We start from the raw sequence: 8980 nt of genomic DNA, 5'->3' as shown, positions 1-8980 counted from the left end.
TGTATCGCAAGAATGCAGGTCAATAGGCGGAAAACCTGTGCTAACACCGCACCGCATGCCCTTCACCAACCACGGACAAAAACTTGTCGCACCATGACATTGGCTTAATGCGACTCAGCTGACCAACATAACACACATTGTATGTACCTACCCGTAACAGAAGCTACCGACTTTGTGATAAACCTTTGAAACGAATCTATCTATCGAGTTTTGGGTCAAGAATTTGTATCAATGGCACGCATCTGTTTCAGTTTACTCACATGATTGCGTCATTGGCAAACAAACCGGCGTTTGTTCTCCCTTCCTGCGTTATTAAATTCCGACCAGTTCCAATTTCATGACAAATAAAGGAAAACAAATTGTGATCTTCAACAAATCTATAGGTAGCTACATGCAGAGTTATTAACAAAGTATGCGAGAGAAGTGCGGTTGCAAAAATTATTATACATGAGAAGAGCACGCAACTCCTCGCATCTACCTGCGCCGGCTGCATTATGCATGAAAGTGCACTAGAAAAACAACCTGTTATAGTGAACTAAATCGTTGGCTGCGCTGGTAGGTCGGTCACTGCTTCCACGCTAGCGGCTGCGGCGGCGGCGACGCGGAGTCGCCGTGACGCGTCGGTCCCTCACACGCATGCAAACTGGCGGCTACTCAACTCACTACTCAGTCACGCAGCAACCGGCGCCGTGAGTACCGATGTTCCTCCGCCGCGTTTAATCTACCGACGAAATAAAAACAAACCGCACAATGCCAAATGAATGAACATCGGCATCCGTATGCAATGGAACGTTTAACAATAATGAGAGTGCAGTGAGTTGGATCGATTCGGCAGTGTTGTTAAAAGTTGTTTAGTTTTTAGGTGAGTTTGTTTTGGTTAATGATAACAACATCTCGGCCCATTAAAAATGCTAAACCCAACTGACAAACGTATGGTTATCAATACCTACATAGGTACTACAAGTTTTATTTTATGAGTATTATCACACATGACATGATATTACATGAGATATAAAATTACCTCAAACTCCTCTAAATGCTGAAAACAGAATACATTTTTACCATAGCAAGTAACCGTAACAGCAGAACAAAATAATTACCTACATTATGTATGAGCAGTAATTAATTATAATAACTATGTCACATCACATTAATTGGCAAAAAATTATAATCAAGCAGCAAATTACTAATTTGAAATTAGGCACCTATTTATTCGGTAGGTATTTGTTAAAACTACAAAACCGGTGAAACGTGCTTTTTAAAGAAATTTCATGTGTCCGTTCTTATTGGAAATTAAACGAACTTACCTGTAAGTGAAGTTCTATTTCAATTATATTAGCTGCACAAACTTCGAAATGATATACTTGTAGTAGGCGTATAATCATACAGCCTCTGGCCATGTTAAGTATTCAGAGTAAAAAGTTAAAATTTCTCAACGAGAATTCAAAATTTTGTATCAGATTTCTGAACGCATAGTCGCGCCCCCGCGCGCGCGCCGCTTCTGTCGCCCTCATTTAGTTTAGAGTAACAAGCCAAGACATAATACTTTCACTGCCAGTGACCCGCTACCTAGGCAGGTTCTCGTCTTATAGGCGCTTGTCGCTACAAAGCGGAAAAACGCATATTATCAGCTTCGCTCGTAGCTCGCGCTGGCAGTGAATGTGCCAACTGATATAACAGCTTGGCCCGCAATTCAGCAAAGCCAATATTATCTTAAACTTTGACAGAGATTTTTCACTATTAAAATCCCTGGTTGTCTCAGGACAACGCGGGTACTGGGCGGGAGGGATTATCATTTCGAAGTTTGTGCAGCTAATATAATTGAAATAGAACTTCACTTACAGGTAAGTTCGTTTAATTTCCAATTATTATTACGCTGCACAAACTTCTTCAATGATATACTTGTAGATGTTTAGAGATAAGTATTCAAAGTTTGTTTTGGCTTTGTATTACAATAATGAAATCAATGATTAACAATGATTTATGATTTCATTTTTATAATAGGTATTTAGTTATCATCAACTATTTTCAATATGTATATTTAGTTAACAACATTATTTAGAGATCTAGTGATCATTATAGATATAGAGATCATCATTTCATCAAACTGCCTGTCATATGATAATTGAAACAAAATGAATTTGTTTCTTATTAATAGGTATTTCATTAGTACCACCAAGTACCACTTAAAACTCAATTATTATAGGACTATCAAAGAAATCAAATGTTAGCATGAGATGCAATTTTTAACGAATTCAACAACTATAAGCAACTCTTGACAGTGTGTTGCTGCTTACAACCTTTAGTAACACTTATTTTCTCATTAACTAGATAGTAAGGATATATCTTTATATAAGTATTAGAATTAGATGGAACTATGATTATGAAATTAAGCAAAATTATTAGAAGTGTAATGTTTTTCTTCCATCAATATTAACTGCTAAAGGATTTTGCTTTGTCAGCCTGAGCAGCCTTGTCAGGCTGCGCACAATGGGTTAAATGAGTGGTGAGATTAAAAAATATCAACACCACTACTTTTTAAGAGTAGGACTTAGTCCATTTACAAATCGTTTGGGAAGAGATTTTTTCTATGAAATAGACATGGAATTTACTGCTTGAGATGTATATAATTTAGGAGTTAACATGCAATTTTGCATGAGGTTTTTGAAGGCAATAAAATGTAATCACTAACAATTTAACAATCTACCATCACGAATATTATCATTCATTTATATATAGCTAACCAATGTTTGGCCTAAGCAACCTTACTCAATTTCAATTTAGTTTTATCCTGAAAAATTAATTTTGAAGGTAGCAAAGGTTACTGTAATTTATAAAGCCATAAAGGTCTTTATCAAAAATCAGAATAAAGTTTCATATTTTATCAATTACAGGGTTTGCAGTTGCACGTTGTGTACAATCACAATGGCTAATAAAAGAAATAAAGTAATTTTTTACTTTTTCTGTCTGTACCTAATGAAAGATTTTCATTAGTTGGTGACATTGTTGATAAGTAATTTAAGACTGATTAAGGTATCAGCTCACACTTTAATGTTGAGGTGGGTGTAATCTAAAAAACGTTCTTCCTAAAATGTTCAATTGTATCATTTGAGGAGAGCCTATTCCCCAATAAAAACCCAAGAACAGATTTACAGAAAATTACACTTCTATACCTAGCATAAGTAATGCTATAAAAACGGCAAGCACTTCTGGAACAGATACCATAAAATAATTAATGTAATTATTTTCACAAAACATACACCAGTATTTCAAGTGTTTAGGCATCATGCTGCTTGACGGTGTTGGGCGCAAGGGATTGCACCATACTGTTGGCCTCACCAATCAGAAGTTCCTCCTGTCTCCTGGTCCTCTTCCCTGCTCGTTCAGAGATGGCTGAACCCCAGTGCACTCCCCGGATAACACTGGGGTAACCAGAATAAGACGCTGTTGAAACTTGAAACTGGTTAATAGAAAGTTTATTTAATTGAGAGCTGGGGCTCTAATCTATACAATTATATGTAACATATACTCATAAATATTTTGTAAAACTGAGTAGTTTCAGTGACCGTGCCTTCTGGTTTTCCTATAACTTTAATACCTTAGATTTAATAATCAAACGAACTTACCTGTGAAGTTTGATTACAATTATACGAGTATCCAAATCCAAGACAACAATATAATTTACTGAGCAGCAGTACATGGAATCATGCCGTCCTTGTCACACATTTTAGAGATATAATATTTAAAAAAAAAAAAAAACAAGTTCGCACTGTCCCTCTCACTCGCTACGCTATCATCCCCCGCCATCCCACTCCGACACCGCTCCTCAGATACCCGTCATTATTTCAGAGTGAATCTTTTTGTGTTATGCACGGAGACTATTTTATTTTTATTTTCGGGGATGGGGGGCGGGACTTTGTTGTCTTGGATTTGGATACTCGTATAATTGTAATCAAACTTCACAGGTAAGTTCGTTTGATTATTAATTATACTTCCTATCCAAATCCAAGACAACAATATAATTTACTGAGCAGATGTTCAGAGCCTTGTATCTAAATACAGATGCGAAAATAAAATGAAATATCGATATCAAATCAGTAAGTTACGTATACCGTTACTGATATTACTGATTTCAGCTGAAGAGAACAACGGTGTCTCATAAGAGGTACATATTAATTTATACCAAAAATTTGTAATTATGTATCTACCTACAAATGTAATTTTATGTAGATATATATATCATAATAATATTATATTATAATGATGGGCGTCATTAACTAACTTAAATTATTATTCTTAAATTACTTGAATCAATATTCCTTTGTGGTGAAAGTAAAAAACAAAAAAGTAGGTATAAAACTTTCTTTGGTTACATTGTAATACCTATTGGTAAGTTGTTTAAATGTAATTTTGCCATTGCTTATGTAGTTAAACCATTACGCCATTGAAAGGTGTGTTCAATCTTTAGTTAGCTCTCAATCAATATTGGACCCATTATATTATTGATATTTCAATTTCATTAAAATACGAGTATACAATGTTTTAATTTTCAAGATTATAATAACTTCAACGGTTGAGGATGTGTGTTTTCTGTCAGACACTATACTTATAAATAAGCCGTTTTGTATCATTTAGATTTTTCCAACCACTCACTGGATGTAATTATTTTATGCGTTATGATTTAACTATGAATGCGTGTCTTTTTAAGTATTGACACTAACATATAACTTTATGACATTTTGCAATGAATATTCAATACAACAATAAATACCCTCTTTTATACACAGCTTATAAATGTGGGTAAAGGAGATTTTTCTTCATTGCCAGGTTGTCATTGAAATCAAGTTTCTATACTTTTAGACTAAGTCCGGACAACGACTAGTAGAAAATCCTGTAGGTATTGTTTTGAAACTTATCATTTTTCAAATTTTCAATTATAATTCAGCTTTAAAATATAGATTTATATAGTTGGTCAAACCAATTTGTCAGTCAGTAACAACCAGGAAAACTATACTCATCCTTTTCTTTTGGGTACTAGTACTAGTGTAAGACAAAGATAGTACGATTCTCTCTGTCTTTGATTGAAATGAGACAGTCACATTCTCAAACAATATGTAAATAGCTAAATAATATATATAGATAGACTACCTTTATTAATAAATAAGTCGTCTTTCTTTACGTATCTTACGTATCTGACCGATGACGACTACACGTGATACAAGTGGTAAGTAAACTTTGGTAGATTGTAGTGTAGGTAGGTGTTAAATTATGATATTATATTTGTGAACGAAATATAAGGCATTTACTTGAAATTTAACTTTCAAGGAGTAACTTATAGTAACATTTTTTTAACGTTACAATAAGACTGTGCAGCGTGCACAGTATTCTTGTGATACCTACACAACCAACAATAATTAGAAAAACACAGATAGCAGTTATTTTTAAACACAAGTTCTATTTAATAAATCAGATAGAAATATAAAAATTAGGTGAGTTGACCGTGACGTCACGATTTATGTAAATTCCATATTATTAGCAAACCGTTTTGACAGTTCAAAAAAAGTAGGAAAATACCCTATTATAACTGTACAGCAAGACAATATGACAACCTAGAGCATTTAAATTAATGACAATATTAAATTTTATTATTGTTTAAGGATATCAATCCTTTATTGCGATTGTCAATCTAGCTATTTAGCGAAAGCGATTCATGTAACAGGTTACAGCATTTAACTCTGGTTGCAAGGTTGTACAATTGTGCAAATTGGTTTTCAGCTGAGGTTTCCAGCGTTGATTTCGCGTCGTGGGATGTATGCGTCAACCACGGCGCAGCCCTTGTTAGTTGCGGCGACGACGGTCCCCTGAAGTTTAGAGCCGAGATAACCAGTAAGCAAATCGTACTGGATTTGTTACGAGTAGGTAAATTGGGCTTGTTGAGATGGTATATATTTGACTGCAGGTCAAATATTGAATGCAAAATCGTTTAAAGGGTTACATATATCACTTTCCATATATTGTTCACTCGTCATACAGCACTGTTTGTGTACATTTTGTTACCAGGATTTTAGCCTGCATTAATACCAATTAAATTACTTCAACATAACTAAAATCTCCTCTGTATTTCACATACGTAAAGCCACAGTCACATCACTATTAAAGTGGAGTCAACATAAAGATCTGGATACAGACTATGACAAGTACATTACATTGGCATCAACACTGTTGCAGTGGAGCAACGTTATATATCTTTGACTCAGTTTACAACGAGCAAAGCGTCTGCAGACCAAACATACCGATGAGCGTAAAGACCGAAGAACGAAGTGACTGAAGAACGAAGTGATCGAAGAGCGAAGCGGCTGAAGAGCGTAGCATCCGAAGAGCGAAGCGACCGAAGAGCGTAGCATCCGAAGAGCGAAGCGACCGAAGAGCGAAGCGACCGATGAGCCAAATGACCGAAGCAATCGAAGAGCGAGTCAATCATTATTATGTAGTTTTAGATATTACGCAATAATCATCATAAATCTTCAACACAATAAATGTGGAGTAAAGATAGCCTCGTCACTATTAATGCGGGGCAAATTTAACCTCGACGCTGTGAAAGCGGAGCTCTCGACACAATTACTGTGGAGTAAATATATTCTCCTCACTATTAAAGTGGGGCAAAGTTACCCTCAACGCTGTTAAAGCGGAGTTCTCGACACAATTAATGTGGAGTAAAGATAGCCACGTCACTATTAAAGTGGGGCAAATTTAGCCTCAACGCTGTTAAAGCGGAGCTCTCGACACAATTATTGTGGAGTAATGATGGCCTCTTCACTATTAAAGTGGGGCAAAGTTACCCTCAACGCTGTTAAAGCGGAGTTCTCGACACAATTAATGTGGAGTAAAGATAGCCACGTCACTATTAAAGTGGGGCAAATTTAGGCTCAACGCTGTTAAAGCGGAGCTCTCGACACAATTATTATGGAGTAATGATGGCCTCTTCACTATTAAAGTGGGGCAAATTTACCCTCAACGCTCTTGAAGCGGAGTTCTCGACACAATTAATGTGGAGTAAAGATAGCCTCTGCACTGTTAAAGTGGGGCAAATATAACCTCAACGCTGTGAAGGCGGAGCTCTCAACACAATGATTGTGGAGTAATGATAGCCTTTTCACTATTAAAGTGGGAGAAATTTTGCTTTTAATCTCGTTTTTAACTAAATATTTATGTGATATGAATTTTAATTAATACGTGTTAATTAATGTGCAATATTTGGTAACACGTTTAATACCGAGTACCTACCTGTTTGATGATCATCTTGTTGCATAGTTTACCTAAGCTTGTAAAGTACTCACTCTACTTAAACTACCAAATTCTGAATCCCAGTTGTCATTAGAAGGTTTTACTTATATTTCCGATACGATTTACGCATGGGTTAACGATCGTCGACGCTATTGTACTAGCGCAGTATTATTATTGGACGTAGTCCATAATATTACACTAATCAAGTACCTATACTCTGTCCATGATTTATTTCATTCTAAAATTACATTGAGTTGATAATGTGCAAGTGTCTAAAAAAAATTATGTAAGCACATTCATGAGGTTTACACGTACAGAGTAGGTACTATTGTAGAAAGTAACTAATAACTGGCTATGTGATGTTTAGCTTATTATAGCATTGGTACTTAATACTGTCAATCAAGAATGTCTAGTTATCACAAAGCAGGAGATTAACTGATGAGCAAAGGGAGGCGACCACACCGACTGGACCCAAGACTCGACGATACCGCGATGTGCGATTAAAGGAAGTACCTAATCCGTTTTAATCCTTACGATCCATTCACTATGTCGGTATCAGAGCACGCATAGCGCGTGCTGGTTGTATACATCGGTTACTGGCATTAAACACTTTAAACAGTCGGTCAAACTATTCTTCAAGTATCTTGTAGATTGTGTATTTAATGAAATTTTTCATTTTACATATAAATGTAGGTACCTGTAGGTATCTTCATAAGATGGTAATTAAACTTGTTGGTTACAGAATATGTATATTTGCACAAAGACACATTCGCTACCGTTCATAAACACTTATTACCAATCGGCAAGGATTAATATTGTTACCTATCTTTTTTATTACACGGTAGGGTAGATCGGACATGGTAAGGGCCGTTTTCTTGAAACGATTACGTAGTACGTATAAATACCTATATAAAGTTTATTCAATTCAGATATGGTTTGTATACTAGTATACAGTATATAAAATCTGTAGGCGAAAGCATGTCAATATAATATAATAATATAGTGTTCGCATTCGTAAACAATTTACTGAGCGAACATTACATAGTAGTAATGTACCATTTTATTCTAAAAAGAAGGTAGTTGTAACAAGTGATTTCGTACGAACGCAAAGATTACTTACTTAGTTGATTTCGTAGGTAATGAGTTTATTACGCTAAATGAAAATACGATTACAAATTAAAGTATACCAGCCATGTCAAGAATTGTAAACGAGACTAGACTTGCCGTGCCGAAAAAACATTCAATTTTCGCTCGGGGGTACGGCGGCGGCCGGCATTACAAATAATGTTTTAATTCTATAATTATTATCATTCAGCGCTCAATAGACATATTAAAATTACTCACCCTAACTTCATCAATCGAAACACACACACAGATATTTAGAGGAACACTATTTTGGCGAAAATACGTGTGACTCGGACTAACACAAAAACATGTAATGACGGGTATCTGAGGAGCGGTGTCGGAGTGGGATGGCGGGGGATGATAGCGTAGCGAGTGAGAGGGACAGTGCGAACTTGTTTTTTTTTTTTTTTAAATATTATATCTCTAAAATGTGTGACAAGGACGGCATGATTCCATGTACTGCTGCTCAGTAAATTATATTGTTGTCTTGGATTTGGATAGGAAGTATAATTCATTTCAAATGAAAGGAAAGCATAGATAGAATATTTTTTATATTCATGAAAATGTGAAA

General features: G+C 35.6%; 1 protein-coding gene across 1 annotated transcript in view; it reads left to right on the top strand.

Moving 5' to 3' along the window:
* Positions 1 to 416: 416 nt before the first annotated feature.
* LOC134792820 (ATP-binding cassette sub-family C member Sur) overlaps positions 417 to 8980 on the top strand; it is a 62155-nt gene continuing 53591 nt past the window's right edge. Inside the window, exon 1 of the mRNA XM_063764202.1 lies at positions 417 to 849. The gene's annotated coding sequence lies outside the window, so the exon portion shown is untranslated. The remainder of the gene's footprint in view (positions 850 to 8980) is intronic.

The sequence above is a fragment of the Cydia splendana genome, chromosome 8, assembly GCF_910591565.1.
Source record: "Cydia splendana chromosome 8, ilCydSple1.2, whole genome shotgun sequence".
Lineage (NCBI taxonomy): Eukaryota > Metazoa > Arthropoda > Insecta > Lepidoptera > Tortricidae > Cydia > Cydia splendana.
Note: the sequence above shows the minus strand (reverse complement) of the source record. Positions and strands in the feature narration are given on the sequence as shown.